Genomic DNA, 24,568 nt, shown 5'->3' on the forward strand with positions numbered 1-24,568 from the left:
CTCTGCTTTGCACTTTCTCTCCTTCCTCCCGGGGACTTGGTTGGATATTTTTGGCCCCAACATTTTAATAGTAGTAGTGCTATCCCTTTTCCTAGATCATGTGATCCAAAGTGTTGGGATGAGGGTGGGCACAAAGCTCCCTTAATCTTTCTCTACTTTATTTAGCTAAGACAACCCCTTCTTCTCCTGCCATCTTACTTTTCTCTCATTTGTGGGTTAATTGGGACTAGAAGACATCTCTCATGCAGATTCTAGCAACTTTAAAGGAGAAGTAAATTTGCAAACAAGAGACTTGAAAGGTTCTAACCAGGAGAGGATGCCAACGTGATTGATACAGACTCAAAAAAAACTGGATTTTACACTCCCCACCTCCCCCACCCTCCCAAAGAAACCAAAACTTCCCCTAGGAAATAAAAAGAAAACCTGAACACTGAAGGTTTGAAACAGACTTGCACTATAGCACAGCCTTCTATCTTAATTCTGCAATCATATCTTGGCATATTCCAGTACCCACACAAATTCTGCATTGTTGGTGAGAACCCGAAGGAAATGTTAGGATTTTGGCAATTCTTGACTACTTAGTTTTGTTACTGTGTTTTTTGCCCTCTTAGGAATTCATGTTTTCCCCAAAGAAAACATAATTAAAGAGTCTCAGTATCTGATATTAATAGACAGTGGGTAACATGACAATACATTACTCTATGCTAAGATCTTCAAAGAATCTGGCAAGGAATCTTGTGGAAAACCTTACAATTTTTAAATTAGTAAAGTACATTAAAACACATTTTTAATTCATACTTGTTTTATAGTACTATTGGATCCACATACTTGAAATATTAAAGTGATGGTACAAATTCTTGCTAAGGTTTCTCTAATTGTAAGTGACAAGACAGAAACAGTGTCTAGGGGGCTTTGTCTATGGATATTTTTCTGTCCTCGAGTCTGGCAATACTGATATCCAAACAACTTGATCAAGTATAATAAGGCCATTATCTGCTTTCTCTCCTCTTCCTCCCTCTCCTCCTGTACACACTCCTCCTCCTCTGTCTCCTTCTATTTCTTTTCTAGATTTCTCAACTCCATCTGGTCTAAAAGTATCACACATCTCCCTTGTAAATCTCCTTGTAAAGCTTCTCAAACCTTGGATACCTTTTATACGCCTTCTGAGGATATGACTTAGGATATGACATTTGTGGGGTTTGTAGAGTTGGTCTGAAAAAGAAATGCCTTTAAGTCTGAATTGAGTTGACTGGCAAAATCCAGCTTTAAGTGATACCCAGGGCAAGTTCTCACCAGAGACCTTGGGAACTGAATGACAGACACCACACCCCCTGGAGTCTGTATCTATCACATTGGCATCCACCCTTGGTTAGAACCTATCAAGTCTCCTCTTTTCAAATTTATTTCTCCTTTCAGTTCAGTTCAGTTTAGTTCAGTTCAGTTCAGTCGCTCAGTCGTGTCCTACTCTTTGCAACCCCATGAATCACAGCACGCCAGGCCTCCCTGTCCATCACCAACTCCCGGAGTTCACTCAAACTCACAATTCTCCTTTAAGGTTGCTAAAAGCTGCATAAGAGATGTCTTCTAGTCCCAATTAATCCACAAATGAGAGAAAAGTAAGATGGCAGGAGGAGAAGGGGGTGACCAGGATGAGATGGTTGGATGGCATTACCAACTCAATGGACATGAGTCTGAGCAAACTCTAGGATATGGTGGACAGGGAAGCTTGGCATGCTGCAGTCCATGGGGTTGCAAAGAATCTGATGTGACTGAGCAACTGAACAGCAACAACAACATATTTGAATCCTGTGGACAAATGAACATTTTCCTAGTTCAGTTTATATGATTGGTAACAAAGATCTTTGCTAAATCCCTATGGAGCTTCTAGAAAACAAATACAGTGGCACTTTTCTTTCGGCAGAGAAGTGAGAGGGGAAGACAGGATTTTGGTAGATATACGTTCCCTGCTGCTTAATCCTCAAGTGACAATCTTCCCATTTTTCAGTTGTACTGTCTAACTTAAGATAATCACATACATCATACACATCGACGAAATGATGTCAGGTGGAAGGGGGAATACCAGACCACCTGACCTGCCTCCTGAGAAATCTGTATGCAGGTCAAGAAGCAATAGTTAGAACTGGACATGGAACAACAGACTGGTTCCAGTTGCGAAAGGAGTACATCAAGGCTGTATACAGTTACCCTGCTTATTTAACTTATATGCAGAGTATATCATGCAAAATGCCAGATTGGATGAGGCACAAGCTGGAATCAAGATTGCCGGGAGAAATATCAATAACCTCAGATATGCAGATGACACCACCCTTATGGCAGAAAGCAAAGAGGAACTGAAGAGTCTTTTGATGAAAGTGAAAGAGGAGAGTGAAAACACTTGCTTAAAATCCAACATTCTAAAAACTAAGATCATGGCATCCAGTCCTATCACTTCATGGCAAATAGATGGAGAAACGATGGAAACAGAGACTTTCTTTTCTCGGGCTCCAAAATCACTGCAGATGGTGACTGCAGCCATGAAATGAAAAGACACTTGCTCCTTGGGAAAAAAGCTATGACCAACCTAGACAGCATATTAAAAAGCAGAGACATTACTTTGCGGACAAAGGTCCATCTAGTCAAAGCTATGGTGTGTCCGGTAGTCATGTATGGATGTGAGATTTGGACCATAAAGAAAGCTGAGCCCTGAAGAATGATGCTTTTGAACTGTGGTGTTGGAGAAGACTCTTGAGAGTCCCTTGGACTGCAAGGAGATCCAACCAGTCAATCCTAAAGGAAATCAGCCCTGAATATTCATTTGAATGGCTGATGCTGAAACTGAAACTCCAATACTTTGGCCACCTGATGCAAAGAACTGACTCTTTAGAAAAGACCCCGATGTTGGGAAAGATTGAAGGCAGGAGGAGAAGGGGACAATGAGGAATGAAATGGTTGGATGGCATCGCTGACTCGATGGACATGAGTTTGAGCAAGCTCCTGGAGTTGATGATGGACGGGAAAGCCTGGTGTGCTGCAGTCTATGGGTTCGCAACGCGACGGACAAGACTGAGGGACTGAACTGAACTGAACTGGAAGGGGTGGAGACAGAGGTCAGGAGATGTGAAAGCAAAGATCTTAGATGCGAAGGTGTGTCACAGAGGCATGTCTTAACCTTTTGGATTAGGGACTACCCAGTAATCATGTTGAGTTCAATTTTGTATTGTCTTGATTCTAAGTTGCTCGTGATAGTAGTTTTTATATCCTGAATTAGGTTACCAACATGATAGCTTCCTGGTCTTTTCTAAATGTCAGAATCTTGAATCATTGACACATCTTCCTGAGGCTCTTGGGACCTTCAAGTGTGTACAGATTTCATTTTGGTTAATTTCATTATTTTCCAGCTTTCATCTAAAACTGCCCATTGGCATGTACCTGCCAGGCTGCAGGTAGAATATGTAAAGCCATGTGAAGGTCATTTGTTCCTACCAATTAGGAAATAAGTTACACTGCTTCTGGTTAGGAATTCCACACACATTTTAAAAAAGAAATACCCAAAGAATTTTTTCCCTGCAGAGCTTAATTAGATGGTTGAGAATTCTTCCACCAAAAAATCAATTTTCTAGTGGGACATCAAGCCAGGATGAGACAGATCACCAGAAAGAAAGACTGCAAGAAACCAGAAAAAGAAGGGTAAAAGAAAAAAAAAAACAAAACACATGTGTCCACAAAGACTTTTATTTTTGGTGTTTCTAAATTTAAATGTGTGCTCTTCCATATCACTGGAGATCCATAGTGATGGTTTTTAAATACTCTAAAGCAGAGATATTTATAAAGATTTTTTTTTAATAGTTGAGTTGGCATTCCAGATAATCAGTACCATAATATCTGATCTGAAATTGTTTTGTTTTGGGTTTTTTTGGTGATGGGAGGAGAGGGGACTGCATCAACAAAATATTTACTACTCCATCCTCTTTCTTTTATACTGTGTAATTTTGAATGATCTTAAACCATGATAAGGAAGTAATTATGCTTTGAATTTCTCTAAAGATCTAACTAGAGAGTATTCATCTAAATAAACATTTCTAGGAATACAGGTATAATGACCCAGGTAATTCTGATTGGAGAAATAAGATTTTATACAGAGAGCTGACAGAAGCAAGTAAAACCTTGAGGGGTTTGGCCAAAGATATGCTAAGCTTCTAGGGGGCAAAGGGATATGTGTTTGCCATCCCTTCTCGGCACCCACAGCCCCAGATTCACACCAACGCGTTTCTGTGATATGAGTGAAATAAATGAGTCAAGCCAGCCTCGGGGGTACCGAGGCAGGGCTCTGTCTGGCCGTCGAGGGTCCGGGGAACCCCCAGTGTCACCCAGGCTCTAAGATAACCCAGCAGAGAGGCGCTGGGCGAGGACCGGGCTCCTCCTGCCTCCCCCGTCGCGCGGCTCGAATCTTCTGAAGCTGCCAGTTGCCAAATGAAATCTGAAACCCCGGGCTGCGTCTGAGGGTTGGCCCCGCTCAGTTGTTCCAGCCTCTTGTCCTGTATATTTACACATTCACACACAATCACTCTTTCTAACTTCTGGGACTCTTCTGTGCGCAACTGCTAGGATATCTCAAGTGCATGCGGCAACTCAGCCCAGCTCCGGGTGGAAACCGGCGGCGGGGCTTCGGAGGGTCTCGAAGGCCGGGGGAGCTGTCAAGGCTGCGGCGGGGACCGGAGCGGATCGAGGTGCGGGCGGCAGGGGGGAAGCACCCCCAACTTTCCACCCTAGCCGCAGCTGCTTCTGCCGCCGCGCATTTCCTCCGAAACCGCGGCTGCGGAGCTCCCCGGCGCATGGGGCGCGAGACTTCCCCTTGTTGTGGGAAGTAAGGAGACTGCCCTCCCCGCTTTATTTGTTTTTTTTTCCCGGCTCGTCCTGGGGGTCTTTTTCTTCGGAGCGGTCGCCGTCCCCCTTCTGTCGTGCGCTCCGAGCAGGGTAGGTGACCTGGTTTGGGGCTTGGGGGCAGTGATGTGCTCCGGGGTGACCTCGGGGGGCTGGGACCCGGCCTCGCCTGCGCCCGGGGGGCTGCGGGCACAGCTGCGGGCGAGCGGGGTGGGGGCTGCAGGGGGCGAGGAGGGACCGCAGGAATCCCGTGCTGGTGCAGTGTGTGTGTGTGAGCGTGTGTGTGTATGTATGTGTGTGTACGCGCGCCCGCGCGTACGCGTGCATGTAGATGATGGGGAACAATGCTCCTTTATTATTATTTTTAATGGGAAGAAAACAGCGCAAGCTGATAGTACGCGTCTCTACGCTTAAAAATAGAAGGAAGGAATAAAGAAAGACCCCGCAGTTTACTTCCCTATCTATCCGCCCCCTTCTCCGCTGCTCGTGTCCGTTAGTGTCTTATATCACGAGTTTTCTAGATAACAGCCATTCAGAGGTATGTTTTAATAGTAAATACTTTAATTGTAAACAAAGCCTTTGGGAATCTTTGGTGAGTTTTCAGTCACCCAAAAGAATTTGTTTAGCTTTTTTAAAAGGAAACTTTTCGAGGAAGTATCCGACCTCTTTTGAGGATAGAGATATGTAATATTTTCTCATTAAACAAACAAACAAACAAACAAACTTCAGACTGCGTTTCTTCGTTTCTTGTATAAGTCCTCAAATAGAAGGGTAGACAATATTACTCTGGATTCCTTAGAGATGTTAGGTTTTCAATACCAGCTAGTAATAGGGAGCCCAGACTGCCTTGTATTCTATGCATATATTAATTCACTTAAAATATCATTTCCAAGATATTTCTGTTTCCATCCTAGCTTCCTCTTTTTTGGTAAACCTAGCAGGACATTATTATCTCATCTTTTTCTAAAATGAGGAAGTAAATAAATCATGTGTATTTGAAATATAAAAGTTGCAAAGTGTCTGCTTATCCGTAAGTAAAACAGTATGTGTTGCTGTGTCTATTAAGTGGAACAAATTAATTGAAACCCAGGGATATTTACAGTAGAGTTAACAGCTTTACTCAATTACTGAGAAGAAGATGGACAGACAGATTAAATACAAACAATCTGTCTCCTGCTTCTAATTAGACCTCAAAACCAACCATTAAGGGCAAGAATGGGTGTTGGTATTAGGCTGGGCATCATAAAATGTAAAACACACACAATTAATGTATTAGAAAAAGACAGAAAACAGATATAAAGCTCACATTAGACTTATTAAGACCTCACTCTCCCTTTTAAATTTCTTAATACTTCCTCTTCTCTGGGGATAGTTCAACCTCTAAGAAAGCCCAATAATACAATTCCCCTTTTTGTCTCCCCTGGGTGCCTGACCTTCAGGTAGCAAGTGGAGAAATCTGTTCTCTTTAGAGCCATTACTGAGTTGTCAGAGAATTCCCCTTAGACATCTTGGAGGACGGAGATATTGACAAAACCTTAAGATAAATAAAATCCTCTTACCCTTCAGAGATGGTGTCTTCTTGGTGGAAGACCTTTAAGTGGGACTAAGGGGAAAACTGTGAACTTGTTTAGATCTGGACTTTAGCTTGAGGTTTGTGTAAGGAATACACAGCTAAAGTGATAAAAAGAAGGAGAATCTGTGGTCCTTTTTACGTGGGAAAGCCTGCTGAAACTCAGTCTTGTCCTTGGCTTTCAACTGTGTTATTTGGTTTCATTACTTAGTCACAGGGGCTTGGGTTTGAGAGGAGGATGGTTTCTCAGTTATGTTCTTGTATACACTATATACAGTGTATATATTCACTGTATATACAGTGAATTTGAACCATTTTGAAAATACAGATTTGATAATAAGTGGGGATGAGAACTGTGTTCTCAAGAAAAAAACGAAGTCAGTGCAGAACAAATAGCGATGCACCCTTTCAGACAAGAGTGTAAACTTCAGTGTAAAAGTGGAAAATGTTCTGGACTGTAATTCCCAGTGAAATCCTTTCAGGTTTTGCTCAGGAGAGCGGTGGTCAAAACTCAGAGAGTTCTCATTGTCAAGGCTTTATTGATTGTGTGATCTTGGATTCTCCATGGTGAGGGGAGAGGGTTAAGGGAAGTGGGGGCGGGGTGGGGCAGGAAGGGCTAGGGATGTGCAGCAGGTGGTAACGAGTAGCTTGAGTCTGTTTATTTTGCTGTCTTGGTCAAAGCCTCGTTTGTTGTTTACCAACAGTGCCCTGGGTAGTTTGGCTGTGACCTACTGGCCCACTGAAGTGTGTTTCCTTTCTGGTTCTATCAGTATTCTGATTGGTTTCTCAGGGGTGAAAGTACATTGTGCTGCTGCAAAGGCCTGGCCACGCATCTAGTTCTTGTTCTTCGTGTTTGCAGGGCTGTAGGACCGTCTTTGTTACCTGTGATTGTCCTCCTGTGGCTTCTTTTATGGCCAGTGTTGAAGGGTTCTTTTCCCACGAGTTGAGCTTATGCAATGCTGTTTCCTTCTTTCTGCCATGTTTCAATTTTTTGGTAAAGCTGAATGCCTTGGAAAAATAAAATGGGAGAGGGGGATGGAGGCCCAGCTTGGAGCCCAGTCAGGAGAGCATGTATGCATGCAAAGTCACTTCAGTCATGGCAGACTCTTTGTGACCCCATGGACCGTAGCCCACCAGGCTCCTCTGTCCATGGAATTCTCCAGGCAAGAATACTGGAGTAGGTTGCCATGCCCTTCTCCAGGGCATCTTCCAGACCCAGGGATCGAACCCTAGTGTCTACATCTCCTGCATTGGCAGGAGGGTTCTTTACCACTATTGCCACCTGGGAAACAGTAAGGAGAGACAGCCACCCAGTTGGTCACACACGAGTGTGGAGAAGCTTGATAATAACAAGAACCTGAGGTAGCCATTCTATCCTGATCACATTTTACTGAGGAAAAAGGCAGAAGAGATTTAAAATAAAAAAAGATGCCTGTTTACACGTAAATTTGTGATTAAATGATTAATGTTTCTCCAGATGGAGAAAGGTATTTAAAATTAAAGTCATAAATAGGCAACTTAGCCATGAAGTTAATGTTCTTCATGGGAAGAGTTGGACTTTCATATTGAGTCTGCAATGGTAACCCATCTGTCTTTGCTATGTGAACTCAAACTTTACAAGATTATGGTGGTTTCAGCACTAAATAAAAGCCCATTTGGAAGTGGAGGGATTCTTGTGATGAAGTCAGAGAATGTTCAGTTTTCCAGAGGATGCTGTGTACATGTGTGCTTTTAAGCAGTGTCTCCATTCTACTGTGGTATTGCCACAATTAATCTTTATAAAGTGCAGATCTAACTGTGTAAGTCCCTTGTTCTAAAACCTTTGATAGACCCCCAGAGACCTATAACAGCAACTCGAAATGCCTTAGTACAGGGACTAAAAGCTCTTCAAAGCCCTTCATTTTTAGCTGTGTCTTCCTACACCAGGGACCCTCACTCTTCATACTTCTTATATCTTGCTTCTGGATTTCATTCTCCTGAAATGTCCTCTGCCTGGAAAGCCCCTCTTGATTATCAGTGGTTCACTTCAAGTGGATCTTCCTTTGGAAGACTTGCCCAATTCCGTGCAGGAAGAATTAATCGTTTCATCTCATCTGCTTCTGTAATGTCCTAAACATACCGTGAATGATTATTTTAATATTTTTTATGTACCCCCCCAACCAGCTACAGTGAGTTCCTTAATGGGTGTATTGGTGGTGGTGGGAATACCTATATCTAGCTCCTAGAACAGAGTATGAAGCATAGTAGACATCTATTAATGTTTCCTTAGTAAATGAGCAAGCCAAGTCATGAATGAAGAAAGCAGTGGTAGACTCCAATTTATGCAGGTATTTATTTCCGCAAAGTTCACTTGAAATAATGTCTATTTGGACTCAGAGTTCATTTTCTAAAGGTAATGATGCTACCAAATATAGTTCACTTTCCAGACTGGCTCACACAAGCCTATTTTATTTCTGTAATAGATGAAATATTGTGCTTTTACTATTCTAAAGTAAAAGCGAAACAAAATCTAGAATGGAACTAATTTTTTTTTCCTCTTTCAAATTACAAAATCCTTTTAAGTTTAAAGAGAGTAGAAACCATTAGAATAAATAAACATCTCCCACAATTATTTTTTATATTATACTCTAAAATCTCTAATCTGCTGTATCCCAGTGGGAGGTCCTGGATTTAGCTGTGAGGACTAATAATGGAGTTGAATTGGAGATCCTGTTGCCTGTGGACTGGGTAATAATCTTAATTAATAAAACAAAATAGAAGTACTAATTTGGGCTATTTAATAATTATCTTGAATGCTAGTGCTTGAGGGAATCAAATTTAATTAAAGTAGAATATGAAGGTGGATAGAGAGGAGGAAATTCAGGAGGGCACCTTCCTTCCTTTTGCTGATTTTAAAAATTATATTGGTTTTATTTCCAACTCCTTTGATCATTTATGCTCAAAGTTCCTTCCTGAAAAAAATTTGTCTACAATTATTTATGCTGCTTAACGTGTAGAAGGGGGGGCGGTATATGCGCTTTGAGCCAAAATACAAATGGGTTTATTTTATTTTCAGAACTGTGATACTTTTGTCACCTGCATACTTGCCGTTTAGCACGTGGATAATTTTTCAGTAAAGAATGCATAATACTTGTGTTTCAGGCACTATCCAGGGACCATATATAGTTCATGTTGCTCTTTATATAGTATCTCTGAGCAGACTGAACAAGCAACCATTGATATTTAAAAGTAATAGTCTACTCAACTTTCTAAATCTTCCATGCTCTCTATTTTTATCAAATTGAAAATTTACCCTTCCTAATCATGCTACAACTCCTTTTTAGTATGTTGTCTTCATTCACTATGCTTTAATATAATACTTTTTACTTTTTACAGGGAGTCGAAAAGAGATGGGCTCCATGGAAAACATCTTGGTGCTTTTTGTTATGTATTTCAATATCCCTTATGTAAAAAGATCTCTACAAACCATCTTTGCTTTTACTACTTTAGAAAATGTATCTCTTCTGATTAGCTAGTGTTCTTTTCTTAGAAGAACAGAGGCTAAAAATCACCATGTTTCTCATTTTAGTTTTTCATCCAAGAACTCAGCATTAAATTTGATGCACAGATATACCTTAGTTGAGGTTTTCCAATAATGTGGTTTGCATCCTTTTAGCCTACTTTAATGATCTTAAAATACCCATACCTTTTAATAGTTAAAAGTTAGCTAAAATGCATTATGGAAATAGGCCAAATTATCTCCATTTGAAACTTTTTTTAGTATGTTGTTGTTTAGTCGGCTAAGTTGTGTCTGACTCTTTTGAAACCCCATAGACTGTAGCCCCTCAGGCCCCTCTGTCCATGGGATTTTTCAGGCAAGAATACTGGAGTGGGTTGCCATTTCCTTCTCCAGGGAATCTTCCTGACCCAGGGATGAAGCCTGTGTCTCCTGTGTCCCCTGCATTGGCAGATGAGTTCTTGACCACTGTGCAACCTGGGAAGCACCACTTTTTTTTTAGACATGTAGTTAAATATGTATAAAATTTTAGCTTCAGTTTAGTATTTCAGAGCCAATAATTTTTCCAGATTATTTTTTGTGGTTTCTTGAATCATTCTAAGTATTGTTTTTATACTCCCTGATAGATAAAATGGCCTTGCCCAAAATACTACATTTCTTGAAAACCTTAGAAAGAAAATCATGTCTGAGTAATTTTGAAAGCAAATCCTTCAGAGCAAACATGTGAGTTCTTTTCAATATGCGTATTGTAATTGTATGGAAGAGTGCCCTCAGGAATATCTCTGAGAAGCATATTTCATTTTCTTACAAGTAAGATCTATCAATAGATTGAAGTAAAAATCATAATTAAGATCTGTAATTAGGGCTGTATTCTGCCCATCAAATTGAGTTTTCAGTTAAAGAGAATAATTTTTTAAATTTCCCATGGAGGAGAAATAACTCTCATTTTGTCCTGAGTTTTTCTGCCTCTTTAAGTCACACAGACTAGTAATAATAATCACGCTAATTAATTAAGTACCTGCTAAGTACCAAGCACTCCATGGGAGTTTTATTTATTTATTTTAAATATACTACTTCAAATTCTAGAAATAGTTAGAAATAATTAGTAATTCTAGAAGTAAACTATGTTATATCTAATTCAGATATGTTATTCCCACTCTGTGAGTATGTTTATGTTCAAAGAGGTAAACGTTACTCAAGCTATTATTGTTAGTAAGGGGTAATAGAGTTGAAAAAACCAGATCTATCTGAATCCAAATACCCTGTCATTTTTCTAATATGTCACCTTCTCTCAGTGCTTTTCTCTCTATTAATTTTAGAATGATAATCTGTGTTTCAGTGTGCTTGACATATAGTACAGACCCTCGTCCCAATATGGTCTCAAAGAACTGGCCTTGAAGTTCTCCTTCAGGTCTTTTAGATGACAGTCTTATGCTGATGAGTTGGGGCCCATGGGATGGATTGCCACTGTCAACGTTTGCTCATAGTAATTGGCTTGACCAGATTTTATTGTCTGGTGAGAGGTGAACAGCAAAGATATGGTCCCTGTAACTCCAATGATTTATTTGTTGTTCAGTCACTCAGTCGTATCCAACTCTTTGTGACCCTATGGACTGCAGCACGCCAGGCTTCCCTGTCCTTCACATATCCTGGAGCTTTCTTCAAACTCATGTCCATTGAGTCAGTGATGCCGTCCAATCATTTCATCCTTGTCCCCTTCTCCTCCTGCCTTCAATCTTTCCCAGCATCAGGGTCTTTTCCAATGAGTTGGCTCTTCGTGTCAGGTGACCAAAATATTGGAGTTTTAACTTCAGCGTCAGTCCTTCCAATGAATATTCAGGACTGGTTTCCTTTAGGATGGACTGATTTGATCTCCTTGCAGTCCAAGGCACTCTCAAGAGTCTTCTCCAACACCACAGTTCAGAAGCATCAATTCTTTGGCACTCAGCCTTCTTTATGTTCCATCTCTCATATCTATGCATGACTAATGAAAAAGTCACGTAGGATAAAACCAATGATTTATCCTCATTGCTTAATTCCCAAACTTTTGCCCCTAGGGCAAGTGATTTATGTGTGAAATAATCCCAGGAAACTCAGGTAAGGGGAGGTCTTCTTTGTTTTCAGGTGAAACTTCTCATATATCAGTACTTTTAATACTAGGTTCATCAAATTATATTAAAAAGGTGATTATAAAGGTGCAGGCCTTCTATAATATTTTCATGAACAGTGTACTGTATTATAGTAAACCGAGTTTATATCCACCATTAAGTGTATCCCTGGAATACTGTGAGAAACAGACAGAGGTAGTGGAGAGAGAAGAGGTAGGTGGTCCTCGGGCTGAGGACTAGAGATTCAACTTGAAAAAGCTGAAATAACCTATATTTTCAGGAACCTCCATATTGTTTTCCGTAGTGACTTTACCAATTTACATTCCCACCAACAGTGTACTAGGGTTCTCTTTTCTCCACATACTCGCCAACATTTGTTATTATTCTTTTTGATGACAGTCATTTTGACCAATGTGGGGTAATATCTTATTATGGTTTTGGTGTGTATTCCCTGATGATTAGTTATGTTGAGTGAGCACTTTTTCACGTGCTTGTTGACTGTCTGAATGTTTTCTTTGGAAAAATGTTTCTCTGGGCCTTCTGTCCATTTTAAAATCATTTTTAATATCAAGTTGTATGAGCTGTTTGGGCTTCCCAGGTGGTGCTGTGGTAAAGAACCTGCCTGCAGTGCAGGAGATGCAAGAGACCTGGGTTCGATCCCTAAGTCAGGAAAATGCCCTGCAGAAGGAAAAGGCAACCCACTCCAGTATTCTTGCCTGGAAAATCCCATGGACAGAGGAGCCTGTGGGTAACAGTCCACGGGGTCACAAAGAGTCAGTCAGGACTGAGCACTAGCACACAATATGGGGTGATTTCTTATATATCTGGGTATACATCTGAAGTAAACAAAAACATTAACATGGAAAGATATATGCACCCTAACATTCATAGCAGCATTATTTACAATCGTCGAGATATGGAAGGAACCTGTGTTGTAGTCTCAGTTGCTCGTCGTGTTTGACTCTTTGTGGCCCCATGGAATTTTCCAGGCAAGAATAATGGAGTGGGGTGCCATTTTCTACTCCAGGGGATCTTCCAAACCCAGGGAATGAACCTGCATCTCTTTGTGTCTCCTGCATTGGCAGGTGGATTCTTTACCACTAGCGTGACCCGGGAAGCTCATGGAAGGAACCTAGGTATCCATCAACAGATGAATGGATAAAGAGATGGGGCATTTATACTCAATGGAATATTATACAACCATTAGTAAAGAATGAATTTTTTGTCATTTACAACAACATGGATAGACCCAGAGGGTATTATGCTTATAGAAGTAAGACAAATACCATATGTTTTCAGTTATATATGGAATCTAAACAAGTAAAACAAATGAAGAAATATAACAAAACAGAAACAGATTCACAGATAGAGAAAAAGCTAGTGGTTACCACTGGGGGAGTGGGAGTGAGGCCAGATAGGGGAAGAGGTATAAGAAGTACAGCCTACTAGGTATAAAATAAGATACAATGATATAATGTGCAGCATGCTGAATATAGCCAATATTTTATAATATCTTTAAATGGAGTATAATCTATAAATTTCACTAGGTTATAAAACTGAAACTCTCTATCATAAATAGACTATACTTTGATGAAAACCAAGAAAATAAAAAGCTGAGATACAGAAGGAAGGGATTATTTCTTTGGGTGTAGTGACTGAGAAGGGAAGAAAGGTTGAGTTCTTGGTGACAGTATTCACTGGACACACTGAAATGAAATGGGCTGCAGGGAAAGTAATTTCAAAGCTAGTCTTTCTCAAGATAGGAGCGTTTATCCCAGAAGCTGTTGGAGTGCATGTCACTCCTGTTTTTAATGATATAGAGAAAAAAGTTCTCCAACTTCCTTGAGGTGTTGTGTTTGATTGTTCTATTGTGCAGGGAATAACTGGTTTTACAATTTCTTATATGAAGAAACTTCTAGGAGGAAAAGATGACCTAGGGGAGCCAAAGGAGCTTGATGTTATCTTGTTGCACCTAATTGCATAAAAACAGGATTAAGTCACAGGAGTACAGTCTTTAGATTTCCTTTTTGGTTTTTGTGTCCCATTTTGGTTTGTTACAGGGCTTCCCATGTGGCACTAGTGGTAAAGAACCCGCTTGCAAATGCAGGAGACATAAAAGACGTAGGCTTGATCCCTGGGTTAGGAAATCCTGTAGAGGAGGGCATGGCAACCCACTCCAGTTTTCTTGCCTTGAGAATCCCATGGACAGAGGAGCCTGGTGGACTACAGTCCATAGGGTCGCAAAGATTCGGACACGACTGAAGTGACTTAGCAGGCACACATGCATGCACCTGGTTTATTACTGTGAAATGGTCAAGTGCCATGCCAGCAATGTTATACAAAGGCAATTATGGGTATACAGAAGGACTAGCCCTCTCACGTTCGTGATTTACTGATTAGAGATTTCATACTCTGATAACAACTTATACTTTCATCATGGAGTAACTTTTCTGTGTTTGTAGGGTTAGGTTTGAGTTGACAGGGTCTGTGGGGGAGCCTTGGACATTGATGCCTAGAAACAGGTGGGGGTTGTGAGGAATTATCTGGGGAAGGAACTCTGAGGACTCCCTCTCCACAGAGGGAGCTGCTGGAGGACGATGGATGGGAGAAGGGGAGACACAAGGTCACAGGATGATAAGTGTCAGAAATTGAAAAATCAGGAGAAAAGGCAAATCCAGAGACAGCACTGGAAACTAGAAGCCAAGGGCAGGGAGGTAGCATATGATGTGACAAACAAGAATGAGTCTCTGTGTTTAATAATAGATAGCAATTATTAAAGCCTTACTATGTGCTAGTTATGCCAAGCTCTTCCATGGGTTATCGCCTTTAATCTTCAAGCTCCCACATGAGTAAGAGCTATTATTATCTTTTATAGGTGGGAAAACTGAAACTTAGAACTTCCTTGGTGGTCCTGTGGTTAAGACTTCGCCTTCCAATGCAGAGGTTGTAGGTTTGATCCCTGGTCAGGGAGATCCTATATGTCTCATGGTAAAAAAATCAAAACAGAAAATAGTATTGTAACAAATTCAATAGAGGCTTTAAAAATGGTCCCCATCCAAAAAAAAAAAAAAAACAAAAAACCAAACCAAAACTGAAACTTGGAAAGTCTTTGTAACCTACCAAAGTCACACAGCCACTAAGTGGTAGATGTGGGATTCAAAACTAAAGTATCTTAGTATCTTACTGTGAGGTATTATACCATGATTTATCACAATATTTTGGAATTACACGAAGCCGTGTAAGCTTGGGCAAGTTGTGGTAACCTCCTTGAACCACAGATTCCCTCTCTGTGAAATGGGCATTTAATAATGTCTACTCCATAGTGTCGTTATAGACGCTTAATTTATGAAGTGAGCATGAGCATTGCCTGTAAGATACTGGAAGGGTATCTAACATTTGGCAAATGTCAATACATGTCAACAGTTGTTGTAATATTATTAAATTTCATGATGAACATGGGATTCTAGAGCCATATTTTTCAAAATATAGATCTTGATACATCAGAGGTCTTGGAATAAAATCAGTGGTTCATGACCACTCTTTCTTTTCAAATGAAAAGGGATAGAACAAGATGGAATGGAATGGAAAAACCATGGTTCATTATATATAGTAAAAGTAAGAATTCATATGCTTTAATTTTCCGTTTTTTAAATGTGGGTGTATGTATCTCACACACTGGGTAAAAATGAAAAATGTACTTATTATTATTGATAACTGTCAAGATAAAGTATTTTTAAAATCCTTTAAAGTAGCAGTTCAGAGTGTGGTCTCAAGACCAAAAGCATCAGTTTCACCTGGGATCTTGTCAGAAATGCAAATTACTGAGACCTACCTGAACCCAGCCATATGAGTTTTAACAAGAACCTCAGATGATTAAAGACTATTACCTATTCAAAAGTGGTGCTGGGAAATCATGATAAAATTAGGTAAGGATATATCTAAATTATCTAAGAGCAGTTGGAAGAACATACTGTTTTATATTGACTAAAGCTGTTAATTCTCTACAAAATGCTTTTCTGTGTCTTGTGACTTTAGTTTTGTGTAGTCTTTTCTCCTATTTTTTCCATGCTGTCCTCTCACAGTTCAGGTGGCTGAGTCCCACAGAAGTTAATTCTTTTGTATATAGAAGGACATTGAGTAGTTAGATCTGTTCTTTCTTCTAGAACTACAAGATAAAAGCTTAATATTCTTTGGGAGTAGCCCAGAGCCCTGAATATCTAAGTTGTATTCAATTTGCAACATTTTAATGATAATAGTCCAGATGCCTGAACAGCTGTGAAACTGGGAATTAAATTAAGAACTCATAAAAAAACTGCATTCAGTATTTTACTGAGATATTTATTTTGAAAAGTACATGCAGGCAAGAGATTGGCAGTCTAGTTAATGCAGTACTAATACTGATGATAAACAAAGGCAACAGAAAGTCTATTTTGGTAAAAACGGAAGTCATATAAATTTTTATAGAGATGTTTTTCCTGATAATGAAAACAATGAATGTGTTTAAGATATCTATTGACTGCATGTCATTACTTTAAAGAGAAAGCAGGTAATATTGAATTGACTAGTTTTTGTTCATTTTTTTGTGTTTTACTGTTGTATTTGATTTTCGGTTGGAAAGTCAAAGTGAAAGTGTTAGTTGGTCAGTCGTGTCTGACTCTTTGTGACCCCATGAACTGTAACCTACCAGGCTCCTCTATCCATGGAATTTCCTAGGCAAGAATAATGGAGTGGGTAGCCATTCCCTTCTCATGGGATCTTCCTGGCCCAGGGATTGAACCCCAGTCTCCTGTACTGGCAGGCAGATTCTTTACAGCCTGAGCCACCAGGGAAGCCCTTCAGCTGGAGGATATATTTACTTTAAGACTTAAAAGAATTATGTTTGAAAATACCGCATTCAGATTCACTAGAAAAAGTTTGAGGATTTTCTTTTCCATTTCTTTAAAAGAGCATATCCTTGGATTTTTTTTTTAAACTCAGTACAGTTCAGTTCAGTTCAGTTCAGTCCAGTTCAGTCCCTCAGTCGTGTCCGACTCTTTGCGACCCCATGAATCACAGTACGCCAGGCCTCCCTGTCCATCACCAACTCCCGGAGTTCACTCAAACTCATGTCCATCGAGTCGGTGATGCCATCCAGCCATCTCATTCTCTGTCGTCCCCTTCTCCTCTCGCCCCCAATCCCTCGCCTCATCAGAGTCTTTTCCAGTGAGTCAACTCTTCGCATAAGGTGGCCAAAGTATTGGAGTGTCAGTCTCAGCATCAGTCCTTCCAATGAACACCCAGGATTGATCTCCTTTAGAATGGACTGGTTGGATCTCCTTGCAGTCAAAGGGACTCTCAAGAGTCTTCTCCAGCACCACAGTTCAAAAGCATCAATTCTTCGGAGATCAGCTTTCTTCACAGTCTGACTCTCACATCCATACATGACCACTGGAAAAACCATAGCCTTGACTAGACGGACCTTTGTTGGCAAAGTAATGTCTCTGCTTTTTAATATTCTATCTAGGTTGGTCATAACTTTCCTTCCAAGGAGTAAGCGTCTTTTAATTTCATGGCTGCAGTCACCATTTGCAATGCTTCTGGAGCCCAAGAAAAGAAAGTCTATCACTGTTTCCACCATTTCCCCATTTATTCACCATGAAGTGATGGGACCAGATGCCATGATCTTAGTTTTCTGAATGTTGAGCTTTAGGCCAACTTTTTCACTCTCCTCTTTCACTTTCATCAAGAGACTTTTGAGTTCCTCTTCACTTTCTGCCATAAAGGTGGTGTCATCTGCATATCTGAGGTTATTGATATTTCTCCCGGCAATCTTGATTCCAGCTTGTGCTTCTTCCAGTCCAGTGTTCCTCATGATGTACTCTGCATATAAGTTAAATAAGCAGGGTGACAATATACAACCTTGATGTACTCCTTTTCCTATTTGGAACCAGTCTGTTGTTCCATGTCCAGTTTGAACTGTTGCTTTCTGACCTGCATACAGGTTTCTCAAGAGGCAAGTCAGGTGGTCTGGGATTCCCATCTCTTTCAGAATTTTCCACAGTTTATTGTGATCCACACAGTCAAAGGCTTTGGCATAGTCAATGAAGCAGAAATAGATATTTTTTTGGAACTCTCTTGCTTTCTCCATGATCCGACGGATGTTGGCAATTTGATCTCTGGTGCCTCTGCTTTTTCTAAAACCTGCTTGAACATCTGGAAGTTCACCGTTCACATATTGCTGAAGCCTGGCTTGGAGAATTTTGAGCATGACTTTACTAGCATGTGAGATGAGTGCAATTGTGCGGTAGTTTGAGCATTCTTTGGCATTGCCTTTCTTTGGGATTGGAATGAAGACTGACCTTTTCCAGTCCTGTGGCCACTGCTGAGTTTTCCAAATGTGCTGGCATATTGAGTGAAGCACTTTCACAGCATCATCTTTCAGGATTTGAAATAGCTCAACTGGAATTTCATCACCTCCACTAGCTTTGTTCATAGTGATGCTTTCTAAGGCCCACTTGACTTCACATTCCAAGATGTCTGGCTCTAGGTGAGTGATCATGCCATCGTGATTATCTTGGTCGTAAAGATCATTTTTGTACAGTTCTTCTGTGTATTCTTGCCACCTCTTCTTAATATCTTCTGCTTCTGTTAGGTCCATACCATTTCTGTCCTTTATCGAGCCCATCTTTGCATGAAATGTTCCCTTGGCGTCTCTAATTTTCTTGAAGAGATCTCTTGTTTTTCCCATTCTGTTGTTTTCCTCTATTTCTTTGCATTGATCTCTGAGGAAGGCTTTCTTATCTCTCCTTGATATTCTTTGGAACTCTGCATTCAGATGCTTATATCTTTCCTTTTCTCCTTTGTTTTTCGCTTCTCTTCTTTTCACAGCTATTTGTAAGGCCTCCTCAGACAGCCATTTTGCTTTTTTGCATTTCTTTTCCTTGGGGATGGTCTTGGTCCCTGTCTCCTGTACAATGTCACGAACCTCCGTCCAGAGTTCATCAGGTACTCTATCAGATCCAGTCCCTTAAATCTATTTCTTACTTCCACTGTATAATCATAAGGGATTTGATTTAGGTCATATCTGAATGGTCTAATGGTATTCCCTACTTTTTTCAATTTAAGTCTGAATTTGGCAATAAGGAGTTCATGATCTGAGCCACAGTCAGCTCCTGGTCTTGTTTTTGCTAACTGTATAGAGCTTCTCCATCTTTGGCTGACAAGAATATTTTGGCTGATTTTGGTGTTGACCATCTGGTGATGTCCATGTGTAGAGTCTTCTCTTGTGTTGTTGGAAGAGGGTGTTTGCTATGACCAGTGCGTTCTCTTGACAAAACTCTATTAGCCTTTGCCCTGCTTCATTCCGTGCTCCAAGGCCAAATTTGCCTGTTACTCCAGGTGTTTCTTGACTTCCCACTTTTGCATTCCAGTCCCCTATAATGAAAAGGACATCTTTTTTGTGTGTTAAACTACTTTTAAATAAATATATATTAACTTTTCTATTTTTATTTTATCTTACATTTTTATTGGAGAATATAACAATATTGTGTTATATTCTACTGTACACCAAAGTGAATCAGCTATGTGTATCATATATCCCCTCTTGGATTTCTTTCCCATTTAGGTCACCACACAGCACTGAGTAGTGTTCCCTGTGCTGTACAGTAGGTTCCCATTAGTTACCTATTGTATACATAGTTATCAGTAGTGTTTATGTGCTAATCCCAGTCTCCCAATTCACCCACCTCTTCCACCCTTGCTGTCCATGCTTTTGTTTTTAGTAGTATGTGAAAATATTTGCAGGACAGAATTGTCAGAAAGAATGAGTTTCAGGGGTAAGAAAGTCTACCTTCTGGCTCACTGCAGGTAAGATTTTATATTGAAACAATACCTATGGCTGATTCATGTTGATGTGTAGCAGAAACTATCCTGCAATTAAAAATAAAAACCATGGCTTGAGAGATGTTTCAAAAGATCCTTCTTTGCTTTGTAATCTATGATTGGGGAAGACTGAATGGGAAGGGGCTAGGATGAGGTGGCTCTGGTCCTACTTCTGGTATTAATTAGCATCTGTCAAATTAGGCAAATCATTTCCTTTTTCTGGACTTTGAAAAAGCCTCTGTGGCTAAATGGTAGTGTGCTGCTTTGAAACAATTTTGATAACAGTGTGGCTATGTGTGTTATTTCCGGGGCACTGAAAATTGGATGTTGCCTTTAAGGAGGAGTGAGGATCTGGAAGTCTCTAGATTACATGATAAGGTTTAGCCTGGCCTTTCCTTGTGCCAGTGGGCTAGTTTTTACCATGGGTGGCACTACTCACTAGGAGGCTTTTGAGAATGTCTGAGAGTATGTTTTGTCCTAACAATGACTGGTGAAGCTACTGGCAGTCGCCCAGGGGTCAAGAATGCCATATGTCTTACAGTGTGACAGTCCCTCACTGCAAAGAATTTTCTTTCCTGAACTGCAAAAAAAAAACATCCATTGCAAAACCCCAGCAAATAAAGTGAAAAGGTTGAGCTGTAACTCCATATTTTACAAAGTCAACTGGGAAATCGTAATGAAGTCTTCGTATACTTCCTGCTGTAACACAAATGCAAACACTGGCTATTGTTAGATGACAACTGGTGTTTGTGATGCACTGGGGAGAACAGCCTCCAGTTCGCTGCTCTATATGTTGACAGTGCAATAGGAAAAGCAGCAACATATCAGCTCTGTTAGTACAGGGTGCAAATATAACTTGAAGACATACTGGGAATATTTTCTTTGAGTGTGAGGTTACTAGTTTCCAAATCACTTGCAGAAGTTTCCATTCAATGCAACTGGACATTTCTTGGGTTCAAATAGTGCCAGGATGAAGGATCAATACGTAGTGCCAGGATCAATATGTAGATTTGATTCTTTGTGATAAGAAATACTACTTGCTTAACAGTTCTGCACATGATGGTGAGTGACGTGAACTCTTGCTGTTTCTCCTCTGGCTTCCTCTGTCCTTGTGTTGGCCATGTAGATTCTGGGTCAGGTTAAGGATAGAGCCCACTCAGCAAAGTGACTCCCCTGGGGCCACCTCAAGGATTCTGGTAGCGTTTTCAAATTTGACATGAACTTTGCTTTGGAGTCATTTAAGTCACAGGATCATTTTCTTTTTCTGTTTTTCTCTCTTCCATCTTCCTTTTTGTGTTTGTGGACTCCTTGCTTTGTTAATGTGTGGCTCAGTGGTAAAGAATCCGCCTGTCAATGCAGGAGATTCAGGAAATGCAGGTTCGATCCCTGGGTCCCCTGGAGGAGGGAATGGCAACTCACTCCAGTATTCTTGCCTGGAACATTCCAAGGACAGAGGAGCCTGATGGGCTACAATCACTGGGGTCACAAAGAGTCAGACACATCTGAGCTCACACACATGTACGGATAAAATTGTTGCCTAGTGAATAAAAGTCAACAATATTTTCCAGGAGTGACAAGGAACCCTGCTTCTGCTTTATTTGTTGAATTTGGTCCTTAATTACTTGGCAGGAGAAGAGGCAAACAGAGGTGAAATTGAAATATGTAACTTTTCTTTTCCTGTAAATTTGGTAAAATTTTAGATTTCAGGAGAGGGTTGAAACTGCAGAATTTAAAATATGTATATATATATTTTTCGGGAGTCTTTCATGTTAATTATCTATGCTGGGCCTCTGCAGTTATAAATTACATGCTGCATTCTCCTTAGAATGAATTCATTGCACATCAGAATAAAAGCACACTTAGAAAAATAGCTGTAACCACCTTATCTTAGTCTTTTAATATGGAAAATGAGTTCAAAGTGACCTAGGTCAGTGGTCCCCAACGTTTTTGGCACCAGGGACTGATTTCATGGAAGACAGTTTTTCCATGGACCGGAGGTGGGGGGTGGTGGTTTTGGGATGATTCAAGCACATTACATTTATTGTATACACTCTCTTTCATTTTGATTTTTTATTTTTTTAAATTATGAAAGTATGAAAACACATTTACAGGAGACTTGGAAAATACAGAACAAGTTTACATATAGTTCCACTATGTATTACAATTTTTTTGAAAACAGACAAATTAAGATTTTTAGTTGTAGTTTCAATAGCAAATTCTCAAAAATTAATAGAATGGGTATGCAGAGAAGTAGAAGGATATAGCAGACCTAAAAAGCACGGTGAACCAATTCAATTTAATTAAGATTTATACAATTTTCACACAACGGTTACAAGTTCTATTCAAGTTCCCGTAGACTGTAAACCAGGAGACTCTGGAATGTAATGCTCCTGCTGATCTGACAGGAGGTACTGGTCTGCAGCCTGGAGGTTAGGGACCCCTGATCTAGGTGTTTTGTCCCAGAATACCGAGTCAGGAAGGGGGACACTGGGCTCTTGATTTCCAGTGATTTATGTTTCTACCCCACTGCCCCATTGCCCAGAGGCTCTTCTCACCTCTGCGTTCCTGGAGATAATCAAACCCACATGCTAGCCTGTGGCATCACTGCGTATAATGAATTACCTCCTCTGTTCTTCAACTACAAGGGTCCTTGTTAAGTACCATTTGGCAAAACTATCACTCATGATTTTCTGTGTTCTATCGATTAGATAAGGACTTGTGAAAGTTGCTCAGTCACGTTTGACTCTGCAACCCCATGGACGACACAGTTCATGGGGTTAGGTAGCCTTTCCCTTCTCCAGGGTACCTTCCCAACCCAGGGATCGAACCCAGGTCTACCCGCATTACAGGTGGATTCTTTACCAGCTGAGCCACCAGGGAAGCCCGAGATGAGGATTATGACTGAGAAAGGAGCAAGTGAATCTGTAATGTTCTAAAAGGCATTTTTCCTGAGCCCAGAGTAACCTAAAGGCAGCTGAAAAATAGAGCATATTGAAACCAAGGTGTGATACTTTCTGTTTGGGGTTACATGTTTAACCTAATGCCTTGTAATAATACTTAAATCTAAGTGTTAGTTGCTCAGTTGTGTCTGACTCTTTGTGATCCCATGGACTGGAGTCCTCCAGGCTCCTCTGTCCATGGAATTCTCCAGGCAAGAATACTGGAGTGGGTTGCCATTTCCTTCTCCAGGGGATCTTCCTGACCCAGGGATCAAACCCAGGTCTCCCACATTGCAGACAGATTCTTTACCATCTGAGCCACCAGGGAAGTCCAGTAATAAGATTTTGAATCCATTTCATATGAATGTTCTCCATACATTGTAGGTTTTCATTTAATTTAGTCTTCAAACCACAATATAATTGTCCAATGGTTCTCTTATGTTTTCCATATTCTTGAAAAGGAAGCATATAAATAAGCCTGATGGTATATCAACAGCTAAAAGATTTCATGCAGAAAACAAAACCAAAAATTTAAAAGAAGAAAGCAGCAGGTGTTCCCTAAGCACTGCCTTGACCAGTCAAATGATCCATCATTGAAGGAGAATGCAGGAATGGAGAAGGGAGGAAAAGAGGCTTTAGCTCATAGTAACTGCTGTGTAACACTGAGAATCAGGGAGGGTTTTTTTTCTGTGCAGTGCCTTTATTATCTCTCTGTTTGCAGTCCGTCCACTTCTATTTAATTTGTGGAGCATTCCAGGGAGTAGCCTTAGCTTCCCTGAGATGAGCCTGGGACTGGGGCTTGAAGACTTTGTGGGAGTCCTGTCTGAGACACGGGAGGACCAATAGTGCAAGCTGGGTGTGGGGCACATGACTCAGCGGTTGAGCCGGACGGACTCCTCGTGGGGGAGCAAGGTGAGACCTTTGTGCTCCTGAGCTGTGGGACGCAGAGCCTGCAGCTCTGGGCACCTTTTCAGGCAGCCTTGAAAAGTGTGGGATTCTAGCTCAGAAAACCAGGGTTATTTCTGTATCACAAAAGAGACAATACTGAATGCGTAGACTTCCTTCAGATGTTTGCAAGCAGCTCAATGGTGTCACATTGGGACTCTGCTTCTAATAATATTTTCAAGCAAGAATAAGGTCCTAGTGGCTTGTGAGGGTTAGTCCTATTTGTTTATCAAATCACACTGACCAAATGCCTGATGATAATAATAGTGGGCTGATCTTATTGCTGTTGTCTGTTTGTTTGACGTAATAAAGATATTCTTAATGTCTTAGAAAGAGCCATTAAGACAATAAAATTATATTGAACTGCTTTATAGAAATGCCAAGCAACTTGTGTATGATATCATTTATAAGCTATATTATTAACATGAAAGGCTAAAATAATTCAGGGAGAGTAATTGATGTGTAAAGGTTGTACTAGCATGAGCCTGGAGGAAGTGGGGATGGAGGGGAGTTGTAAAGAGGGGAAGAGAGAGAGAGAGAGGGAGGGAGGAGAGAATTTGTAAATACATGTGTGATGTGAAGTGGAAAGCGCTGGAATTGCTGGTGATATCTCCTAGGAGCGAAGGATGCGTTAAGTTACAGCTGGTGTTGCTGTTTGTCAATACAGTCAAGGAACAGATCCTGGGACTGCTTAAAAGAGATTTGATATTGATTCCTGATACCATGGGGAGTCATAAATTGTAGCAAGTAACTAGGACTGTATTTACAG

The 24,568-nt window shown here is 40.5% G+C and overlaps 1 protein-coding gene across 1 annotated transcript in view; it reads left to right on the forward strand.

The window, feature by feature from the left end:
- Positions 1–4,789: 4,789 nt before the first annotated feature.
- ARHGAP24 (Rho GTPase activating protein 24) overlaps positions 4,790–24,568 on the forward strand; it is a 571,970-nt gene continuing 552,191 nt past the window's right edge. The window contains exon 1 of the mRNA XM_055434021.2: positions 4,790–4,974. The gene's annotated coding sequence lies outside the window, so the exon portion shown is untranslated. The remainder of the gene's footprint in view (positions 4,975–24,568) is intronic.

Source organism: Moschus berezovskii, chromosome 5 (genome assembly GCF_049115385.1).
Source record: "Moschus berezovskii isolate FMDL1 chromosome 5, NW_MosBer_1.0, whole genome shotgun sequence".
NCBI lineage: Eukaryota > Metazoa > Chordata > Mammalia > Artiodactyla > Moschidae > Moschus > Moschus berezovskii.